This window comes from Siphateles boraxobius, unplaced genomic scaffold (genome assembly GCF_051911475.1).
Source record: "Siphateles boraxobius isolate OS27281-9 unplaced genomic scaffold, OSU_SipBor_1 272, whole genome shotgun sequence".
In the NCBI taxonomy this organism is placed as follows: domain Eukaryota; kingdom Metazoa; phylum Chordata; class Actinopteri; order Cypriniformes; family Leuciscidae; genus Siphateles; species Siphateles boraxobius.
This window is the reverse complement of record NW_027508890.1, coordinates 11779-35884: the sequence shown is the minus strand read 5'-3', so window position 1 is coordinate 35884 and position 24106 is coordinate 11779. Positions and strand designations below refer to the sequence as shown.

General features: G+C 35.3%; 1 long non-coding RNA gene across 1 annotated transcript; it reads right to left on the bottom strand.

The window, feature by feature from the left end:
* Window positions 1-2559: 2559 nt before the first annotated feature.
* On the bottom strand, window positions 2560-23499 carry LOC143753095 (uncharacterized). Its single transcript, XR_013207526.1, has 2 exons — window positions 23117-23499; window positions 2560-7628 (listed from the first exon to the last, which is right to left on the bottom strand). It is a non-coding gene; the product is annotated as an uncharacterized LOC143753095 (long non-coding RNA).
* Between the last annotated feature and the right edge of the window lie 607 nt (window positions 23500-24106).

The following is a 24106-nucleotide window of genomic DNA, read 5'->3' as shown; positions in this document are numbered from 1 at the left end:
CCTCTCTCTCTCTCTCTCTCTCTCTCTCTCTCTCTCTCTCTCTGTTTCCGGTGTGCTGGGAGTGTGTGTGGGAGCTGAGTGTGTTTGCTGAGAGCAATTGTGGAATTTTCCTTTTTTTTTTTTCTCTCTCTTTTCTTTTCCCCTCGCTTTTACACAGAATAAGGAATAGGTTTTTCTCTCAGTGTGTGTGCGTTTTTGAGACGCCAGCATGGCGTCGTTTCCCACGCCAGGAACGCCAACACTGTCACTGCGTAACGGGTGCCGGTGTGTATGGAATGATATTCCGGACATTATTCAAAAGGAATTGCAAATTGTATTTGCAATTGCGTTTTCAATTTGTGGACGCATAAAATGTGACATAATCCAAACGCAATTGCAAATCGCGCATTACCGTTTGCATTTTCGTTTAAGCGAACGCACACTGACTGCCAAATTTCAAATGAAAATGCATTTAATCATTCCAAAATATCATTCCATATCAAAGTGGGTGGGATTATGACTGATCGTTATAGTTTATCCCAGAGCCGTTAAATATGAGAGTTGCGACACACTTTGATCTCGCCGCCACGCGGTCACGTGGTTTATGTAGCTCTCAATAGTTCCAAACAAATCCGCGTTGCCAATGATTTTAAAGCGGGGCAGACAGCAGCAGCTGTATTTGCAGCAATTATCGGTAAATATTGACGCATAATGTACATTGATTTTTACGTTGACACTTAAATGGCTTGCATATAATAGCATATTTTTTCTGGGGAGTAGCAGAAACGGCATTAATACGTTTTTGTGTTTATTTTTGGAGGGAAATGGGGTGCTCCCATAACGTAGAATACATTTACAGCACAGCAACGACCATTTGCAGCACATTTCTGTAAATATGATTTAGAGACGGCATTAAAGTTAACAGTGTGGTCAGTTGAAATGAAACTGGAGATATGGTTACTGATACTGACTGGAATAATTCATAACATTAACGTTATTGTTAAGGGGATTCATTTCAGTATACATTTACATACTGTACACAGTACATAGTATGCATGTATTTGTGTGTGTTCTGATGAATGGTTTGAAGGGATGTAGGGGTACATTAGCCATACTAAAATTAATCCTATAACGTTAATGTTAGATCGTATTTATTGTTATTTCACTCAGTAACCATCTCTCCAGTTACACACACATTTATATGTATACATACACACACACACATACATAATATATATATATATATATATATATATATATATATATATATATATATATTGTGTGTGTGTTTATGCATACTCTACCAGCCAAAGTTTTGGATCAGTAGGCTAAGATTTTTAATGTTTTTAAAATAAGTCATCTCTTCTGCTTAACAAAGCTGCATTTATTTGATTAAAAATACACATTTTATAATTTAAAAATGTGTATAAATATAATATAATTTGTCCATTTTAGAAAATAACTATTTTCTATTTTAATATATTTTAAAATCTCATTTATTCTTGTGATCAAAGCTGAATTTTCAGCATCAGATCCTTCAGAAATCATTCTAATATGTGGATTTGATGCTCAAAAAACATTCATTATTATTATCAATGCTGAAAACAATTGCGTACAATTTATTTCAGGATTTTTTGATGAATAGAAAGTTCAAAAGAAGTGTTTATTTGAAATAGGATCTTTTGTAACATTATAAATGTCTTTACTTTAACTTTTGATCAATTTAATTTATCCTTTAAATTCATCCCTTATTCATCCTGAATAAAAGTATTGATTTATTTTATTTCTTTCCCCCAAAAAATAAAATAGAAATTCCTACTCACCCCAAAATTTTGAACGGTAGTGTTTAATGTTACAAAAGCTTTCTATTTCGGATAAATGCTGTTCTTTTGAACTTTCTATGCATTATATAATCCTGAAATAAAAATGTAAATAACTTTTTTCAACATGGATAATAATCATAAATGTTTCTTGAGCATCAAATCATCATATGATACTGATTTCTGAAGGATCATGTGACACTGAAGACTGGAGTAATGATGCTGAAAATTCAGCTTTGATCACAGGAATAAATTGCACTTAACTAATAATATATATATATATATATATATATACACACATGTATATACATACTCACATAGAAACAGTTGTTTTAAATTGCAATAATATTTCACAATATTACTGTTTTTTTTCTTTTCTTTTTAATCAAATAAATGCAACTTTGGTGGGCAGAAGTGACTTCTTTTAAAAACATTAAAAATCTTACCGATCCAAAAATGTTGACTGGTAGTGTACATACACATTGTAATTGAAACTTTTATGTCAATAAAGCCATTTGAATTAAATTTATTTTTTTGTGTTTTGAATTTTGGAGGGAAGGGGGACTGCTCCCATAATACATTTGCAGTATTTACTGTATATATTTTTCTCATGCTTCTATGGTCATAATTAATAACATCCTTATGTTATGTTAAAATACATTCACATAAACCTGCACAACAAGCAAATATCAATTAAAGCGGCTCAGTTTAAGTCAAGAAAGAAGTTTGGTCAACAGTAAAAAATATACAAGGCAACCAATTGCATTCAACAAAACATTTAATTATATATTATATCTAGGGAGAGGGTAGGTAAGTTTTCCTTGAATGTTCTGTCTTCAAAGAAACTTGTTCGACTTCCTACAGGGAGAGAAAGATAGCAGAAAGCCGGCCAGAAAGGGAATACAAGTGTTCACAATAGCCATTACATTCTGTCCCCGAAGCTGATGACCTGGAGACCTGCTGGTGAATCGAGAATCAGTCAAATGCTTAGCCATACACTGATAACAAAAGCATTCAAACTCCACGCAATAAGTAATACTATAGTTATTATACTATAGTGAGAGCATTCCCCTGCCAGAAGCAGAGCGTGTCACTTGCTTTTCAGTTCGCAAATATGACTTGTATTACTGCTAATATTTATGGATATAATTCACCAAAAGATAATACGTTTTTTTTTAATAAATTAGAAATGCGTATTTGTCATATGTTATCTAAATTTCCAAATTCTTCCTTAATTTTCGGTGGTGACTTTACTGTTGTTTTGAATTGTACCTTGGATAGATGCCCCCCCCCAATCTACTAAAACTAATTCTGAGTATTTATTATCCTTTATGCAAAAATGTTCTGTTGTTGATGTGTGGCGAGAAACCCATCCCTTGCAAAAAGTTTTCACATGGAACAATAATTCCCTTTCTACAATCCCGACTTGATTTTTGGTTGACATCAGCAGAGTTGTCAAATATAAAGACTGATATACTTCCCTCACTATTGTCTGACCATAAGGCCATTTCTATTTGTATTCCATTTGTATCTGCTCCCTCACTAAGTAAAAGATCCTCATATTGGAAACTTAACACCTCAATTCTTCAACACAACGAAGTTCTCACTAGGATTAATAACTTAATTTCCTTTTATTGGCTTAAAGCTAACAAAGAGAATATTTTTTGCATTAATTGGGAACTTCTCAAATACGAAATTGGGAAGTACTGTCGGAAATACAGTAGTTCGTTAGCAAAATCAAGAAAAAGTAATGAAAACCAGATTATTGCTAGAATTTCGACATTATCATGTAAAAATGTAGATGATCTTATAGACTCAGAAAAAATTGAGCTTGTTGATCAAAAACATAATTTAGAGGATATATATAGACGGAAGGCTGAAGGCGCCTTCATCAGATCTCGACGGAATTGGCTAGAGGAAGGTGAGCAGAGTTCTGCCTATTTTTTTAGGTTAGAAAAGCAGCGAGTTAAAAATTGTATTCAGCAACTAAGTATTGATGGGAATGTAACTGCTGACTTTAAGATAATTGCAGACTTTTGTGCTAAATTTTATAATGATTTATATTCTTCTAAATTCTGCCAGCAGTCCACCACGGAATTTTTTGAGTCCTTATCTCACATAAAACAAATTAATAATGAAGATTGTAGTCTGTGTGATGCACCCATTAGTCTTTCAGAAAATCTTGATTCTATAAATAATTTAAAAAGTAATAAATCCCGAGGGACTGATGGACTATCTGCAGAGCTTTATAAAGCATTTAGTCAAAAATTAGCACCTTTTTTACATAAAATGTTTTTAGAGAGTATTGTGAAAACCACGCTTCCTCCCTCTTTATGTCAAGGGCTAATAACTTTGATTCCTAAGCCCAATAGAGATCCCCTTCTATTAGAAAATTGGCGCCCGATTTCTTTATTGAATACCGATTATAAAATTATTGCCTTAGTTTTAGCTAAGAGGCTAAAACTTATTCTTAATAATATAATAGATGAGTGCCAATCAGGTTTAATGCATCAAAGACATATTTCTAATAATATACGCTTGATTTTTGACTTGTTGGATTATTCAGACCTTATCTCTACTGATAGTTTTATCCTCTTTCTTGACTATTATAAAGCATTTGATTGCTTAGAACACGAATTCATGTTACAAGCCCTGCACAGATTGGGTTTCGGTAATTTTTTTTGCAAATGTATTAAAATGCTTTACTGTAATGGTAATAGCTCTATCCGACTCAATAATGGCACCTCTCCTAGGTTTTTTTTAAAGCGTGGTGTAAGACAAGGTTGTCTTACACCATTTCCCCATATCTTTTTCTAATAGCTACACAATTTTTAAATTTACATATTAAAGAGAGCCCTGTGAAGGGAATTTCTATTGCTGGTACGGAATTGTTTATTAGCCAACTGGCAGATGATACAGCATTGTTTCTAAGAGATGTCTCTCAGATCCCAATTGCTTTAACCTCTCTTCAGTCTTTCTCTAATGCATCTGGCCTTTTGCTTAATGTTAATAAATGCGAATTACTCCCGATTAAAAAATGTGCTGCAACCTCTGTCTCAAACATTCCCATCAAAGAAAGTGTCACCTATTTAGGAATAAAAATAATAAAAGATACTAAACTAAGATGTCAGATGAATTTTAGTTCAGTTGTGGAGAAAACACACAAAAAATGTAACTTTTGGTTGTTAAGAGATCTATCTTTAAAAGGCAGAACTCTGCTTACTAAAGCAGAAGGGATTTCCCGCTTATCCTATGCTGCTCAGTCTTTAATTGTGGATAAATCTACTTGCAAGTTGATTGATGTAATGTTGCTCAAATTTCTTTGGAAAAATAAAACTCATTATATTAGAAAATCAGTTATTTTGAATTCTTATAATAAAGGTGGCTTAAATTTCATTGATTTTGATTCTCTTAACAATACCTTAAAAATTAATTGGCTTAAACGTTTCCTTCACAATCAATCTTCTATTTGGAGTATAATCCCAAGATATATCTTTTCTCAATTAGGAGGTATACATTTTCTTTTAATGTGCAATTATTCAGTTAGTAAACTTCCTGTCAAACTTTCCAATTATCATCAGCAGATGCTTATGGCTTGGAGACTTTCCAAAACTTAATTTCTCTTAAAGAAAGACATGGATATCTTGGATGGCATTGGGGTGAGTAAATTATTTGGAAATATTTATTTTGAGGTGAACTAATCCTTTAAGGCTGTTTCCCACAGTGAGTATATTGGTTTAGTTTGATGAATTCAATGGATTCAAGTCACTGAATCAGCATTTCTTGTGGGTGGAAATCCAGATTCCCATGAGTTTACACACATTTTTTGATAACTCTGTACAGTTTAATGTACATACCATCTCATACAGGCAAAATAAGGAATTTAAGAATTGGCTCTTTGAAGACTATAGGGAGAGTCACTAAAATATTGATTTAAATATAATAAATATAAAGTAGGGCTGGGTGATTTGGCCAAAAAAAAAAAAAAAAATTTTTTTATATCAGTCGATGTCGATAAATATCAGGATAAATGTCAAATCTTTATTTCTTTCCAGTTTAAAGGGAGATTTTTGCTCCTAAGTGAAAGTTGTAGAAACCAGTGTTAATTGTGGTTTTAAACTACTCTTTATTGTCAGAAGATAGCATGACAAACACTTGCCAAACAGGTGAACATTTCACAAATCTGAGGTAGAACATTCAAACATGTCATTTTTCCTTAACATAATAAATATCTGAATAGAACAATATATTTCTTAGTTTCTACATGTGCTAATGGGGGATATTGTTCAAGTCTTGAAACAGGTTTTTGTTGCCTGACTTTGATGGCCCGTATCTTCACCACAGTTTGCAGTGCAGGCTGCAATATTAATATTACATGTTTTGTCTCGAAACGCATATTTGACAGTGAGTTGACTGTAAATCTGCATCCTAACTCAAGCTAATACTACTTATTGTTAAATTTATGTTCAATAACAAAAACAGTAACATCTGTTAAAAAAAATGTAACGACCACATTTTTATTTGGTAAAATGTAATATTCTGACTGTTTGAGTTTTATTAAAATTAACCATTGGTCATCCAGTATCATGCATATAGATCATGATAACCACAGATAAAACCAGGCATAGCCTATAGCACCTCACATCATGGCAAAATGTAACTTTATGGTTTCTATGGTATTTGTATGAAAAACAGTAGCGTAAATACATTATTAAATACTGTAATTATATTCCATTAGTCATTTAATACATTGTCTACATTAATAATATAGGCTAATACAATTCAATATGTATATCCCACACTTCATGGTGCAGTTAATATTACTAGGCTAACGTTACAGTAAATCCATGGTAAATGGATTTAGTATCAATTCAGATTCTGACTATCGTTGCGCACAGTGTTTCTCCTGTTCTCCTGTCAGCGCTGTTTCATCTGCCTTTAAACTGGTTTAAACTGGACATTTGTGTTCTTTGCTAATTTGAGCCGAGCGGATAAATGGTCCGTGTGGCGCGCGGTTCAAATGAGTTTAGTTCCACTTTTGGCGCATAAACATTATCGAACATTTATTGAACTCTTGATATCGTTTTATCGAGAAAAATGATATCGCGATAATCATCTGTTACACCCCCGTCTAGAGGAAGAGGCGCAACATGAAAGAGTCAGAGAATTACAAGATTTGGAACAAAAAAAAGTTATTCATTTTCTTAATATGGGACTTGTGGTTCAGGAGCTGACCCAGCCAAAATAACAAACAAAACAACCTTGTCTTTAACCTCCTTACTAAACCCTAACCCAAAAGAAAAGAAAACGAATATACAATCTGTAAAGCTAACTCCCTAACAGAGTTCAAACAGTTTACAATAAAAAAAAGAATGGCGTCAAGCTCCCTACTTTCCCAAAAATCAATGTGTACAATATATTTACAATCAGGCAAACAAAACCGAAAAGGGCAGTCCAAATCGGTGTCGGTAAGCAGGCAAAGGGTCAAATATACCAATGGGGATATTTAGATAAAAGACAGTTCACAATTCAAACAAACAAACAGTACTCACAGTCTCAAATACTCTTAACACTCAAATACTCTTAACACTCAAATACTCTTAACACTCAAATACTCTTAACACTCAAATACTCTTAACACTCAAATACTCTTAACACTCAAATACTCTTAACACTCAAATACTCACAAAAACCCAATCTGCCTCTCTAGGAAATGATGATGTGTCTTTTAAAACACTCTGCACCAATCAGGATAGAGGATCAATCACCATGCAGAAACCAATCAGATGGTGTTCCAATCATCCTGTAGGAACCAATCAGATGATGTTCCTAGACAAGCAAACAGAGAAATAACAAAATGCAACCCATAGGGTCGTAACATTATCGTTATCGTTTTATCGCCTAGCCCTAATATAAAGTAAACAAACTAAATTTTAAAATGAACATTTATATAGATGGCCCAACCATTTTACTAGCATTGCCATATACATATCCTTTCTCTTTAAAGGGTAACTAAACCCCGTGGTCAGAGCCTGACTCCACCCACTGGCAATATTTGAAAAATGCTGGAAAAGTGGGCAGAGCCTAAATAACTATAAATGCTATGCTAAATAGATGCTAAAATACTCTATCCTGATCATTTTCAATACTCGCAATTCCAACTCCTGACTCGCTACAGTGGTTTTGACGAAACAAGATGGTTTTATACTGCCAAGGGTGTGGTGAGCTGGAGCCTGCTAACGTCACGAACCACCCCAAACATCCAATAGGAAAATTCAACTGCAGTAGCCACCGTTCAACCTGAAGAGGGCAGCACTCAGACGTTTTTACACCATATATTGTAGAATTAAAACACTTTATACCCAAATGTCAAAAAAGTTACTCAAATCAATGAACAGCACTAATAAAGCCCCATTCTTACAGATCATTAACTAAAAAAAAGTTGGTTTAGGGTTTAGTTACCCTTTAATGGTTTAAATTAGCTGAATTTACATTTTTCTAGGAATTATTTGACATTTACACCCACGATGGCCTGAATGACAACCATCATAGAATCAAGTTTAGGACCTAAATAAAGTGCTCCCATAAAGTATTTAGATAAAACACTGCCTTTTAAAAGCTTCGGGTTCAGCAAGAGATTTTGTTTTAATCATTTTTAAAGAAATTAATACCTTTAAGAAAGCATTAAATTGATCAAAAGTGACAAAGAGATTTATAATGTTTAAAAGATTTCCATTTCAAATAAATGCTGTTCTTTGTAACTTTATATTCATCAATGAATTAATTCAGTTTCCCGAAACATATCAAGCAGCACAACTGTTTTTAACACTGATAATAATAATAATCAGAAATGTTTCTTGAGCAGCAAGTCATCATATTAGAATGATTTCTGAAGGATCATGTGACTCTGAAGACTGGAGTAGGCCTAATGATGCTGAAAATTCAGCTTTGATCACAGGAATAAATTAAATTGAAAATATATTGCAATAGTATTTCATATTGCTGTTTTTACAGTGTTTTTGATCAAATAAATGCAGGTTTGGTGAGCAGAAGAGGCTTCTTTCAAATAAAATAAAAAAACCTATAATCTTACAATCCCCCAAAAAAAATTATGTTTGAAATAAAGCAATAGATATAGTTTTGGCACGTCACTTGAACCTTCTTTGGAGCTGCTGTAGTTCATATATCTGGAGTTATCCATAACCAAAATATCAGATATCCAGTGATGTGTGTAATGACTGTATCATATACAATAGATCACATAGGGGTGGTGATGGCGCAGTGGATAAGACACATGCCTTTGGTGTGAGAGACCTGGGTTCGAATCCACTGTGAGACACCGATCTGTCCCTGAGCAAGAGACTTAACCCCTAGTTGCTCCAGAGGCGTGCGACCTCTGACATATAGCAATTGTAAGTCGCTTTGGATAAAAGCGTCAGCTAAATGAATAAATGTAAATGTAAATATGAATTCTCAGCAGCAGATTGTCGATACTCACCCGTCGTGTGTTTCAGATGGTGTGGTGACGTACGAGCAGCTGAAGCTCATGATGTCCACTATGGTGTTGCTAGGGTGATTTAAGGTATTTTGGGTGGTTGCTAGGGTGTTCTGGGTGGTTGCTATGGTGTTCTAGGGTATTTTGGGTGGTTGCTATGGTGTTGCTAGGGTGATTTAAGGTATTTTGGGTGGTTGCTAGGGTGTTCTGGGTGGTTGCTAGGCAGTTGCTAGGTTGTTCTGGTGGTTGCTAGGGTGATTTAAGGTATTTTGGGTGGTTGCTAGGGTGTTTTAAGGTATTTTGGGTGGTTGTTAGGGTGTTCTGGGTGGTTGCTATGGTGTTGCTAGGGTGTTCTATGGTATTTTGGGTGGTTGCTATGGTGTTGCTAGAGTGTTTTAAGGTATTTTGGGTGGTTGCTAGGGTGTTCTGGGTGGTTGCTAGGGTGTTCTAGGGTATTTTGGGTGGTTGCTAAGGTGTTTTGAGCCTTTTGGGTGGTTGCTAGGGTGTTTTGGGTTGTTGCTAGGCAGTTGCTAGGGTGTTCTGGGTGGTTGCTATGGCGTTGCTATGGTGTTCTAGGCTTTTTTGGGTGGTTGCTATGGTGTTACTAGGATGTTTTAAGGTATTTTGGGTGGTTGCTAGGATGTTCTGGGTGGTTGCTAGGCAGTTGCTAGGGTGTTCTGGTGGTTGCTAGGGTGTTCTAGGGTATTTTGGGTGGTTGCTATGGTGTTGCTAGGGTGATTTAAGGTATTTTGGGTGGTTGCTAGGGTGTTCTAAGTGGTTACTAGGCAGTTGCTAGGGTGTTCTGGGGGTTGCTAGGCAGTTGCTAGGGTGTTCTAGGGTATTTTGGGTGGTTGCTATGGTGTTGCTATGGTGTTTTAAGGTATGTTGGGTGGTTGTTAGGGTGTTCTGGGTGGTTGCTAGGCAGTTGCTAGGGTGTTCTATGGTATTTTGGGTAGTTGCTATGGTGTTGTTAGGGTGTTAAGGTATTTTGGGTGGTTGCTTGGGTGTTCTGGGTGGTTGCTATGGTGTTGCTAGGGTTTTCTACGCTATTTAGGATGGTTGCTAGGGTGTTCTAGGCTATTTTGGGTGGTTGCTATGGTGTTGCTAGGGTGTTTTAAGGTATTTTGGGTGGTTGCTAGGCAGTTGCTAGGGTGTTCTGGGTGGTTGCTATGGTGTTGCTAGGGTATTCTAGGGTGTTGTATGGTATTTTGGGTGGTTGCTAGGCAGTTGCTAGGGTGTTCTGGGTGGTTGCTATGGTGAACTATTTGTGAATTTAAAAGTTCATAAGTGTATGAATTTATGAAAATTCATAAGTGTATGAATTCATGAGTTTATAAGTTTATGAGTTTATGAGTTTAGAGTTTATAAGTTTAAATGAGTAAGAGTTCAGAGTTTATTAATTTATGAGTTTGAGTTCATAAGTGTATGAATTCATGAGTTTATAAGTGGACGAGTTTATGAGTTTATGATTTCATGAGTTCATAAATTTATGAATTCATGAGTTTATAAGTGTACGAGTTTAAGAGTTTATAAGTTTAAATGAGTAAGAGTTCAGAGTTTATTCATTCATGAGTTTGTGTTCATAAGTGTATGAATTCATGAGTTCATAAGTGTATGAGTTTATAAGTTTATGAATTCATGAGTTCATAAGTGTATGAATTCATGAGTTTATAAGTGTACGAGTTTATGAGTTTAGAGTTTATAAGTTTAAATGAGTAAGAGTTCAGAGTTTATTAATTTATGAGTTTGAGTTCATAAGAGTTTGAATTCATGAGTTTATAAGTGTATGAGTTTATGAGTTTAGAGTTTATAAGTTTAAATGAGTCTAAGAGTTCAAGTTTAGAGTTTATTAATTTATTATGAGTTTAAGAGTTTAAGTGTAGATAGAAAAGTGTCATGATAGATGAGTTTATTAGTTTAAATTAATCTCAATGGCTCATATAGTATATAGAATGGCAGTTTGATTCAGTCTAGGGCTTCAAGGAGTTTAGATTTGAATTTTTGGCAGTTGGCCAGTTTGAAAATCTGAACATTCCGCAATGTTAAGTCAATGGGAGTTTTTTCCGACTTTGATCGTCATTTTTAGGAAAACCGTAAGTCTGATCAGTTAGAAAAGATATAGCATACCGAGTCAGAACAGTTTGAGTGTCTGAGCCGAGTTTGGAGTATGTGGAGTTAAAGCTCTAGGAGGAGATAGAGTTGTAAATTTTTGTAAGAATAATAATAATAATAATAAGTTTAAGTACAATATCAGTAAGTTGGCTCTCACAAGCCAACTTAACTAGAATGTACATTTCCAGAAGAAAATGTGAAGTGGTGCTTGCAGTGGCAAAACTCGCCACTCGGTTGCTAGGGTGTGGTACATGATTGCATACGAGGCAACAAACATGTCTGTACTATGTTCTGGTGCTGAGATATGGCTTATTCATGTTGTTCAGGTGGTTGCTAGGTGGTTGCTAGGGTGTTCTGAGTGGTTGCTATGCGGTTGCTAGGGTGTTTTGGGTGGTTGCTAGGGCATTCTGGGTGGTTGCTAGGGCGTTGCTAGGGTGTTCTGGGTGGTTGCTGGGCGGTTGCTAGGGTGTTTTGAGTGGTTGTTATGGTGTTGCTAAGCGGTTGCTAGGGTATTCTGGGTGGTTGCTAGGGTGTTCTGGGTGGTTACTATGAGGTTGCTAGGTGGTTGCTATGAGGTTGCTAGGTGGTTGCTAGGGTATTCTACTGGTTGCTAGGGTGTTGCTAGGCGGTTGCTAGGGTATTCTGGTTGGTTGCTAGGGTGTTGCTAGGGTATTCTGGGTGGTTGCTAGGCGGTTGCTAGGGTGATGCTAGTTGGTTGCTAAGGTGTTGCTAGGCGGTTGCTAGGGTGTTGCTAGGCAGTTATGGGTGGTTGCTAGGCGGTTGCTAAGGTATTGTGGGGGGTTGCTAGGCGGTTGCTAGGGTGTTTTGGGTGGTTGCTAGGGTATTCTGGGTGGTTGCTAGGGTGTTCTGGTTGGTTGCTAGGGTATTTTGGGTGGTTGCTAGGGCATTGCTAGGGTGTTCTGGGTGGTTGCTAGGTGGTTGCTAGGGTGTTCTGGGTGGTTGCTATGGTGTTGCTAGGCGGTTGCTAGGGTATTCTGGGTGGTTGCTAGGGCGTTGCTAGGCGGTTGCTAGGGTATTCTGGGTGGTTGCTAGGGCGTTGCTAGGCGGTTGCTAGGGTGTTCTGGGTGGTTGCCTGGGTGTTGCTAGGCGGTTGCTAGGGTATTCTGGATGGTTGCCAGGGTGTTGCTAGGCGGTTGCTAGGGTGTTTTGGGTGGTTGCTAGGGTGTTGCTAGGTGGTTGCTAGGGTGTTCTGAGTGGTTGCTAGGGTGTTGCTAGGCGGTTGCTAGGGTATCCTGGGTGGTTGCTAGGCGGTTGCTAGGGTGTTCTGTGTGGTGTCTAGGGCGTTGCTAGGCAGTTGCTAGGGTGTTCTGGGTGGTTGCTAGGGTGTTGCTAGGGTAATTTGGGTGGTTGCTATGGTGTTACTAGGTGGTTGGTAGTTGTCAAAGATGGTTACTGTTGAGTTTGTAGCATTTTATTGGCATGATTTAGCACTTAGCTAATCAATATTAGCATGTAGCTATTCACTGCTAGCATGTTTAGCATGTAGCAAGTCCTGTTTGCTAGCATGAGTAAAAAGAGCCAACCCCCATCTCTATACGATGTTTTGATGCAGAGATATAGGTCTTGCAAAACGGTTGCTAGGGTACTATGTTTGGTTGCTAGGGAGTGGCTTGGCAGCTGCCAATCATGCAGCTCCAAAGTCAATGTGAATGTATAAACCAACCCCCATCTCTATACGATGTTTTGATGCAGAGATATAGGTCTTGCAAAATGGTTGCTAGGGTACTCTGTTTGGTTGCTAGGGAGTGGCTTGGCAGCTGCCAATCATGAAACTCCAAAGGCTGCTTGTCAGTATGAATGATATAAACCAACTCCCATGCCTCTGTGACATTCAGAATGGAAGATATCCCTCTTTGGATTTTGGTTGCTAAGGTGCTCGACAATGGTTGCTAGGGCGTGGCTAGGAAGTGTTGAGGTGATTCATGATTGGCTGTTTGCTGCCCCGAGTCAAACGAGACCACCCTCATGTTTCTATGACAATTCAGTCCAGAGATATCCCTTCGATCTCTTTCAATGGAAGTCTATGGGAGTTGTTGCTAAGGTGCTCTAAATGGTTGCTAGGGCGTGGCTTGATAGCTTCACAATGATCCTGAGAGACTGATTGGTTGTCTGAGTAAAATGAGCCCGCCCCTTTGTCTCTACGACACTGTGATCCAGAGTTATGTTCAATATAAAAGCGGTTTCTATGGTGTAGGACGGCCCATTTCATGGGCCGTCCTACACCATAGTAAGTCAATGGGGAAACTTTGGGCAGCTCCTGCCCCCCAGGGGTGCAACTTTTACCCCATTGTGTGGTATGTTCTTACAGAGTCTGTCAGCCTCTTCAAATGTGGTAAATTACACGTTTCTGCGACATCCTCGTTCCGAGCTACGACTCGTCAAAGTTTGACGCAATGTTAAGTCTATGGGATTTTTCGGGCGGTTTTTCGCCCCTGGGGCGAACATCGTACCCCCGATCCCTTATAAAAGTCATAGCACACCATTCCCGAACAGGCCGCACGTTTTGACGCCTCATTCGTGGGTCTGTGACAAAAACTGCGGGAGGAGTAGCGCGTCAAAAAGTGGCCAGAAGAATAAGAAGAATAAGAATAAGAATAATAAGTATGTGAGATAACAATAGTGTTGCTTTGCCATAGGCAAGCACCACTAATAAGAATAATAAGTATGTGAGATAACAATAGTGTTGCTTTGCCATAGGCAAGCACCACTAATAAGAATAAGAATAAGAATAAGAATAAGAATAAGAATAATAAGTATGTGAGATAACAATAGTGTTGCTTTGCCATAGGCAAGCACCACTAATAATAAGTATGTGAGATAACAATAGTGTTGCTTTGCCATAGGCAAGCACCACTAACTAGAAAAAGTTCGTCGAGACTAGTGATCGACCGATATTGATTTTTTATAACCGATACCGATACAGATTATTTGCATGTGTATGTGCCCGATAACCGATATGCAGAACCGATATTTATTTACTGTTATACTTCTGTTTTTGGCACAATTATTACAACACAAATGCACTGAACAAACCATTTTATTTATAACAATCACTCCCTCCTTGCATACAAAAAAAAAAACCTTTATATTTATACACAAATAAATAGAGGGGTCTGAGTCCACAAAATAAAGTGCACTGTTACTAAGTGTCTTTGTTTAAAAATAAAAGCTTTGATGAGGTAAAAAATAAAGCACAAAAACTATTCTAACATATTTGGATATGTTTATTTGTTTTCATAAATGGTAAACTAATCAAATTACAATAAAAACATTTATATTATTACATTATATAATTTATATCTAAATTATACATATCATTTATAAGCATCAGCAGCAACAATGTTAACAATAGGCAAAATAAATGTTAAAAGTCTAATGTTTTCATATGGAAAAAATAATTGACAGGGGAGTCATATCACCTTTGCTGAAATGTAATTCATTTTAAACAGTTTTAGAAGGTTTATGTGCCGTTTAATAGGTTTAAACTAAGAGTGAGGAATAATTCACAGGGTAATATTAATTCACTGCATAATATTAGCTGGAATAGCCTATAACATCAGGAAAGTAACAAACAAAACAGCATATACATCATTGCATTTTCCAACTAGTATGTTATTAATTATTATTAATATTTTTGTCGGTCTAGATCATGAAATGCTTTATGACAAAGTGCTGTTTATCTATGCATTTACACATAACTATAACATTAGGCTATACGTTACTCAACCGCGATCGCGCGTGCAGATAATAAATAATTAATTTCCACAAAGCGGTATATTTAGATGTGTATTAGCGAAATAATTGCTATGTAGTAAATGATAATATAATCTAGGGTGTTTAAACAAGATAATCTTGTCAAAAGTTTCATTCAGTGGCCGTGCTTGAGCATTCCTGATCATCAACCTAGTGAGTGCTCAGCAATATGAACGAACTTTTTTTTCGAGACTAATGGTGAGCAAATACAACAGATAGAGAATTAAATTCAGCGCTTTTATTTTCAACATGCACTCATTCATGTCTGTTTTATTTAATTCATGTAAAGTTACGTCTTTATTGGGGAAGGACATGACGGATTACGTGGCTCAATGAGTTCGTCTCAATTTTTTAGAACCAAGCTGCATAAATAAACTATATCAGGCATTTATGTCTCAAATCTCATTTCTGCATGTCTGTTATGTTAAATAAAGTTGAATAATTAAAGCAAAGCAAGTAGAACATATACTTTACCTGTGCACAGAGTTGTTATTGACTGATCTCCTCAGACGCGGGCTGCAATGGCGGAATTCTCAAAACGGCCACAAGATGGCGCCGTTTATCGGAAAATCCGATATTACAAAACCGATTCCCGATTATGGGAAAATGCTTAAATATCGGGAAAAATATCGGTAAACCGATACATCGGTCGATCACTAGTCGAGACAAACTTTAAGTTGGCTTGTGAAAGTTTGGACCAAAAAGTTTAAAGAAGTTTAAAGTAGTTTGAAGTTTACATTAGTTTAATATGTAAATTAGTTTAAAGTGTAAATTAGTTTGAAGTTTAAAGTAGTTCGAAGTTTAAAGTAGTTTGAAGTTTAAATTAGTTTAAAGTTTAAATAAGTTTAAATTAGTTTAAAGGTTAAAGTAGTTAGAAGTTTAAATTAGTTTAAAGTTTAAAGTAGTTTGACGTTTGAAGTAGTTTGAAGTTTAAATTAGTTTATAGTTTAAAGTAGTTAGAAGTTTAAAGTAGTTTGAATTTTAAAGTAGTTTGAAGTTTATATTAGTTGCTAGGGTGTTCTGGGTGGTTGCTAGGGTGTTCTGGGTGGTTGCTAGGCAGTTGCTAGGGTGTTCTGGGTGGTTGCTATGGTGTTGCTAGGGTGTTGTAAGGTATTTTGGGTGGTTGCCAGGGTGTTCTGGGTGGCTGCTAGGCAGTTGCTAGGGTGTTCTGGGTGGTTGCTATGGTGTTGCTAGGGTGTTCTAACGCCTTTTGGGTGGTTGCTAGGGTGTTCTGGGTTGTTGCTAGGCAGTTGCTAGGGTGTTCTGGGTGGTTGCTATGGTGTTGCTATGGTGTTCTAGGCTTTTTTGGGTGGTTGCTATGGTGTTACTAGGATGTTTTAAGGTATTTTGGGTGGTTGCTAGGATGTTCTGGGTGGTTGCTATGGTGTTGCTAGGGTGTTCTAGGGTATTTTGGGTGGTTGCTATGGTGTTGCTAGGGTGATTTAAGGTATTTTGGGTGGTTGCTAGGGTGTTCTGGGTGGTTGCTAGGCAGTTGCTAGGGTGTTCTGGTGGTTGCTAGGGTTTTCTAGGGTGTTCTAGGGTATTTTGGGTGGTTGCTATGGTGTTGCTAGGGTGATTTAAGGTATTTTGGGTGGTTGCTAGGGTGTTCTAGGTGGTTGCTAGGCAGTTGCTATGGTGTTCTGGGGGTTGCTAGGCAGTTGCTAGGGTGTTCTAGGGTATTTTGGGTGGTTGCTATGGTGTTGCTATGGTGTTTTAAGGTATGTTGGGTGGTTGTTAGGGTGTTCTGGGTGGTTGCTAGGCAGTTGCTAGGGTGTTCTATGGTATTTTGGGTAGTTGCTATGGTGTTGCCAGGGTGTTTTAAGGTATTTTGGGTGGTTGCTAGGGTGTTGCCAGGGTGTTTTAAGGTATTTTGGGTGGTTGCTAGGGTGTGCTGGATGGTTGCTATGTTGTTGTTAGGGTGTTCATTCATAAGTGTATGAATTCATGAGTTTATAAGTTTATGAGTTTATGTGTACGAGTTTATGAGTTTAGAGTTTATAAGTTTAAATGAGTAAGAGTTCAGAGTTTATTAATTTATGAGTTTGAGTTTATAAGTGTACGAGTTTATGAGTTTATGATTTCATGAGTTCATAAGTTTATGAATTCATGAGTTTATAAGTGTACGAGTTTATGAGTTTATAAGTTTAAATGAGTAAGAGTTCAGAGTTTATTAATTTATGAGTTTGAGTTTATAAGTGTACGAGTTTATGAGTTTATGATTTCATGAGTTCATAAGTTTATGAATTCATGAGTTTATAAGTGTACGAGTTTATGAGTTTATAAGTTTAAATGAGTGAGAGTTCAGAGTTTATTCATTCATGAGTTTGAGTTCATAAGTGTATGAATTCATGAGTTCATAAGTGTACGAGTTTATGAGTTTATGATTTCATGAGTTCATAAGTTTATGAATTCATGAGTTTATAAGTGTACGAGTTTATGAGTTTATAAGTTTAAATGAGTGAGAGTTCAGAGTTTATTCATTCATGAGTTTGAGTTCATAAGTGTATGAATTCATGAGTTCATAAGTGTATGAGTTTATAAGTTTATGAATTCATGAGTTCATAAGTGTATGAATTCATGAGTTTATAAGTGTACGAGTTTATGAGTTTATAAGTTTAAATGAGTAAGAGTTCAGAGTTTATTAATTTATGAGTTTGAGTTCATAAGAGTTTGAATTCATGAGTTTATAAGTGTATGAGTTTATAAGTGTACGAGTTTATGAGTTTAGAGTTTATAAGTTTAAATGAGTCTAAGAGTTCAAGTTTAGAGTTTATTAATTTATTATGAGTTTAAGAGTTTAAGTGTAGATAGAAAAGTGTCATAGATAGATGAGTTTATTAGTTTAAATGAGTCTCAATGGCTCATATAGTATATAGAATGGCAGTTTGATTCAGTCTAGGGCTTCAAGGAGTTTAGATTTGAATTTTTGACAGTTGGGGAGTTTGAAAATCTGAACATTCCGCCATGTTAAGTCAATGGGATTTTTTCCGAGTTTGATCGTCATTTTTAGGAAAACCGTAAGTCCGATCAGTTAGAAAAGATATAGCATACCGAGTCAGAACAGTTTGAGTGTCTGAGCCGAGTTTGGAGTATGTGGAGTTAAAGCTCTAGGAGGAGATTGAGTTGTAAATTTTAGTAAGAATAATAATAATAATAATAAGTTTAAGTACAATATCAGTAAGTTGGCTCTCACAAGCCAACTTAATAATAAGTTTAAGTACAATATCAGTAAGTTGGCTCTCACAAGCCAACTTAATAATAAGTTTAAGTACAATATCAGTAAGTTGGCTCTCACAAGCCAACTTAATAATAGCTCTGATGCGTTCTAAAAGTGGAGTTGCCATGGACTTTCGTTGAGAAGTTCAGTTGTATTCTAAATGCATCTAGTGATGTGCTGTTATATTTAATGTTTGAAAGTTAAAAGGTCAGATTTATAATCCCAAGTTTGCTTGTTCAGATCAATATTTAAAAAGGTGAAGAAAATCATTTTCCCTCTTGTTACATTTAAAACTCAAGTTTTTCTTTTTTCTTTTAGTTAACTTGTTCTACTTTTCAATTTGTCTTTGTCATTTTATTCACTTAATGTGAGGGGTATACGAGAACAGACTAAGAGGAAAGCTGTATTTTTATTTTGTAAAACTTTCAAGGCAGATTTTTATTTTCTACAAGAAACACATGCCTTAGCTTCAGATTTTAATTTCTGGAAAAATCAGTGGGGAGACAATATTTGGATGGCTTATGGAAACAGTAAATCTGCTGGCACTGCCATATTAAAGGGCTCCTTTCAGGGAAAAATCCTTAAAAATGTTGTTCATGATTCAGGAAGATGGGTTATTCTAGTTATTGAATTTATGGAGAATCTTTTCATTTTGGGTAATATATATGGTCATAATAATAGTCATAGAAACACACTCCTTTTTGCAGAATTTGATGAACAAATAAATACCTTATTAAATTCCTTTATGAACGCTAAATTAATTTTGGGGGGGGACTGGAACTGCATAAGTGACCCCATCAAAGACTGTCAACCTCAAAGATCCTTAGGAAGTAATTATGGAGAGTTTAATAATCTGTGTATGCATTTAAACTGTTGTGACATATGGAGACTTAAAAATCCACAGCAAATCCAGTTCACTTGGAATAACAAAAATTTATCTAAGAGATCCAGGATTGACTTCTGGCTTATTTCAAATGAGTTGCTAGACAATGTGGAAGAAACCAAAATAGAGCCCTCAGTTTTTTCTGATCATAATTTGATAACTTTAGTACTATGTATAAGGGATCAATCAATAAAATATAAACCAAATTATTGGAAATTAAATAATACACTTTTGAGTGATAGAATCTTCAAAGAAAAAGCCAAAAAAAATTATAAATGAAAATTTGATAGAAGCAAAAAAAGACAAAATATATGGCAAACATTGGGAATATACAAAATTTCAGATTCGTAATATGGCCATTGAAAGGGCTAAAGAATTATCTAAGGAAAAAAGAATGAGACAAGATAAAATACTCAAGGGAATAATTTCTATCTATGAAAAAGATGAGCAATCACAAGCTGACATCAATATTTTATTCGAATTACAAGCTGAATTGGACAATATCTATCAAAATCTGGCACAGGGAGCCTTTATTCGTTCTAGACGAAAATGGATAGAGCATGGTGAAAGGAATACGAAATATTTTCATAATTTAGAAAAGAGAAATGTTAGTGTTAACAGTATATATAAACTCAAAATAAATGATCAGATCTCTGAAGACCCCTCAAAAATTTCTAATTTTGTGGAAGATTTTTATAAAAAACTATACTCCGAACACAACAGTTGTCAGAGCTCATATTTTCTCTCCTGTATAAAAAGTGTGGCTCAAGGTCTTGATGAAACTCAGAAGGACATTTGTGATCAAGACATATCCCTAGAAGAATTAAAAAAGAACATTAGTAAGCTTAAAGATAATAAATCCCCAGGGAATGATGGCCTAACAGGTGAATTTTATAAAGCATTCCAAGATTACATTTCTGAATTCTTATTATTAGTTTTTAAGGAGGCTATAGAAACTTGTAGACTTCCCCCAACTTTGTGTCAAGGCTTAATTACATTGTTACCTAAACCCAATAAGGACTGTTTGCTTCTTGACAATTGGAGGCCTATAACCTTAATTAATAATGATGCGAAATTGTTGTCTCATATTTTTGCGCAAAGAATAAAATTATGTTTAGATACAATAATAGATGACAGTCAGTCTGGTTTTATGCAAGGACGACATATTAGTAACAATATTAGATTAATCTTAGATTTAATTGATTATAAGGATTACATAACCAATAATAGTTACATTTTATTTATAGATATATACAAAGCCTTTGATACTGTAAAACATGAATTTTTATTTGACGTTTTAGAATTTTTTGGTTTTGGTCAACACTTTAAAAGGGCAATACAAACTTTATATAGTGATTGCAATAGTTCAGTTAAACTTCCATGGGGAACTACTCGTAGATTTAGCATTTCCAGGGGCATAAAACAAGGAGATCCGGCAGCTCCTTTCTTATTCCTTCTGATTATGCAAACTTTGGCTCTATATATACACAATGACTCGTTTGAAGGCATCAAAATTATGGATAAAGAAATTAAATGTTGTCAGCTAGCTGATGATACAGCTATTTTTTTAAAAGACATATCACAGGTTAAAAAAGTTATGGAATGTCTCAATATATTTTCTAAAGCTTCAGGTTTATCTTTAAATGTTAAAAAATGTATTCTTTTCCCACTTAAAAACAATGATATTCCTTTAACTGAATTTGAAGGTATACCAGTTAGGGAGGAAGTTACGTACCTTGGTATCAATATATGTAAAAATCAATTAGACAGAGTGCAATCTAATTTCCAACCTCTTATGGTGAAAATGAAAAAGAGATTTGATATGTGGCTCATGAGGGATTTATCACTCAAAGGTAGAGTTCTTTTGTCCAAAACTGAGGGGCTGTCTCGTTTAGTATATCCTGCAAAAGTGTTAGATATACCAACATCTTTTATTAAAAAAGTTGATTCGACCTTATTCAACTTTATATGGAAAAACAAGTCACACTATTTAAATAAAAATATTTTATGTAATTCTTACAATCAAGGAGGTTTAAATGTGCTCGATTTTGGTACTTCTAATACAATTTTCAAGTTGAACTGGATTAAACATTATATTAAGCATACTGATAAACTATGGTATATAATTCCAAATCTTATTTTTGAAAAAGTTGGTGGTATAGAGTTTCTTTTAAAATGCGACTTTGAGGTTAATAAGCTCCCCATTCAGTTATCCAATTTTCACAGACAGGCTCTTTTATGTTGGCTTCTTATATACAAACATAACTTTTCCCCCCACAAACACTTAATTTGGAACAATAAATTGGTTAAATATAAGAATAAATCAATCTTTTACGACAATTGGGTTAAAAATGATATTCTAATGGTCTCACAATTGGTAAATAACAAGGGTTTCTTACTTACATATACTGAATTTTTAAACATATTTGAGATTCCAATATCTCCACGAGAATACAGTATTGTTTTTGATGCTATACCAGTAGGTTTTTTGAGACTCTTGAGAGGCAGTAGTGAACCACATAAGCAATCAATGGATAAAAAACAGGTTTTGTTAAACGGTGTTGATATAAAATGACCTTTCTGAATCCTGTACATTCTGTAAAAAGGATACTGAAACTCTCTTACATCTTTTCTTTGAATGTATGTATGTGAAGTTTTTCTGGATTGATGTGGAATATTTATTTAATATGTTGAGTGGAATTAAGATAAGTTTAGAGAAAAGAGATGTTTTTTTTTATTATGAAAAAAAAGATTTAGACAAGAGTCACGATTTTATGTTAAATTTGATCTTATTACTTGGTAAGTTTTACATACATAAATGTAAATGGTCTGAAAGGATGCCTAACATCTACCATTTTAAAGCTGAAATGAAGATTTATTTTGAAACACTGAAAGGACTCTCAAACCGCAAAGCAACCAGAACGATGGACATCCTCAAAGATTTAAACTCCTCTTCTGTATTTTAAGTATACATGTATACCTCCTTTACATTGTTGTTGATTCTTTTTTTTCTTTCTTTTATTTTTCTAATGTGTGATTGAGTGTTCTTTAATTTCATTGATATGAATGTTATCTTTAATGCTTTTCATATCTGATGATGATTTGTAATCATTTAGTACAGTATATGTGAAATATCTGTATCTACTGTATTTTGATACAATCTTGGAAATAAAAAATAAAAAATAAAAAAAATAAAAAAAAGTTGTTGTCATTGTCACTGTCAAGCAGCGAATCTGGCATCTCCAGCAGAAAACATGTTCACTGACGAGGTAATGTGTTATATTACATCTCTATTGTTGTTACGTTTAGTTACGGCTTTTCACTTTATATAATGTCAATCTAATGAAATAGCCGCGAGCTACAGTTAGTTAACAGTCATTCTAATCTAGTATTCTAATAAACATGTATTTTGGAACTCAGAGATATATGAATTACCAGACCATTATTAAATCAATATTATATTATATTTAGCTCGTATTAACAGGTGATAAAAGTGACGGTCACCTTACATTAATTGAACAAGAGACATGTTACCATGAAGCTAACGTTACTTTCTCCAGCTAGATATAAAAACCAATCCATCTGCGTTTTACACATCATCGTGTCACCAAATATAGGGATAGAAATATACTTTTAAATCAGTTTTTATAAAATAGTTTCAGTCTCCCAAAACAAATGGATCTGCCTGTTTGAAACGCCCATACAATACAAAATGTATAGCCTACGTATTCAGCTAAACGCGTCTCAATGTGGTCAAGATCGCTATGCAATATGCAAACATACAGCATGCTATGATTATACGATTATTATGTTAGCTGAATGGTTACTTAACTTACCTGTTTATTAAAACGCAAGCGAGATCAGCATCTCTCTGCAGTGCGAGCTTGTCACGAAGCTTTCGCCATCTTTCAAAGGCTTCTCCAAGGTTTACACGTCTCTTGCTTCTTCTATGGTCCCAAAATCTTCTCGGGTCATTTTTTTCACCCGTACGTTTGCGCTTTGTTGAGCTGGCAGAACGTACAGCCAAAGAGTAGTCATGATCCATTATCATACAGACTTCTTCTTCTTCTTCTTCTTCTTCTTCTTCTTCTTGTTTTTATGGCGGTTGGCAAATAACGTCTGGTTGCATTACCGCCACCTTCTGAAATGGAGTGTAGGTCTGGATAAATTATTTCCCTACACTTAAATTATCTTTATTAAACCTGTTCTTCTAAAAAAGGAAAATAAAAGCCCAAAATAAAAATCTCCCGAATTCCTTAGCAAAATATATCTTACTTTCAAAGGTATCTCTTCATCTTCTAGCTGCTGAATTAACTGTTGTCTCTCATTACTATATCTAGTACATTCTTCAATAGCATGTTCTATGGTATCCTGTGTGTTACATACACTACACCTCCCATCAGCATGTTTTTCCATTAAAAATAATGTACTGTTTAAGCCTGTATGCCCAAGTCTCATTCTTGAAATGATGTTCTCCTCCTGTGTATTTCTGCAAGTACTTCTACTCACCCCCACTCTTTTTTGGATATTATATAGTCTCCTACCAGTCTGACCATTATCCCACAACACTTGCCACTTCTCCTTTATCTTTCTTTTAATGATTGATTTCACCTCTTCTTTACTATATTTAATGCTTAAACTTATATACTCCATTTCTGTTGCCTTTTTTGCATACTTATCAGCCAACTCATTCCCTATTACTCCTTTGTGGGCAGGAACCCATACAAGTCCAACATTGACTCCAGTTTTAATTAATGTACTAGCCATTTGGACAATTTCTACAACAATGTCTTGTCTAGATTGTGAATTTATGTTCTGAATACTCA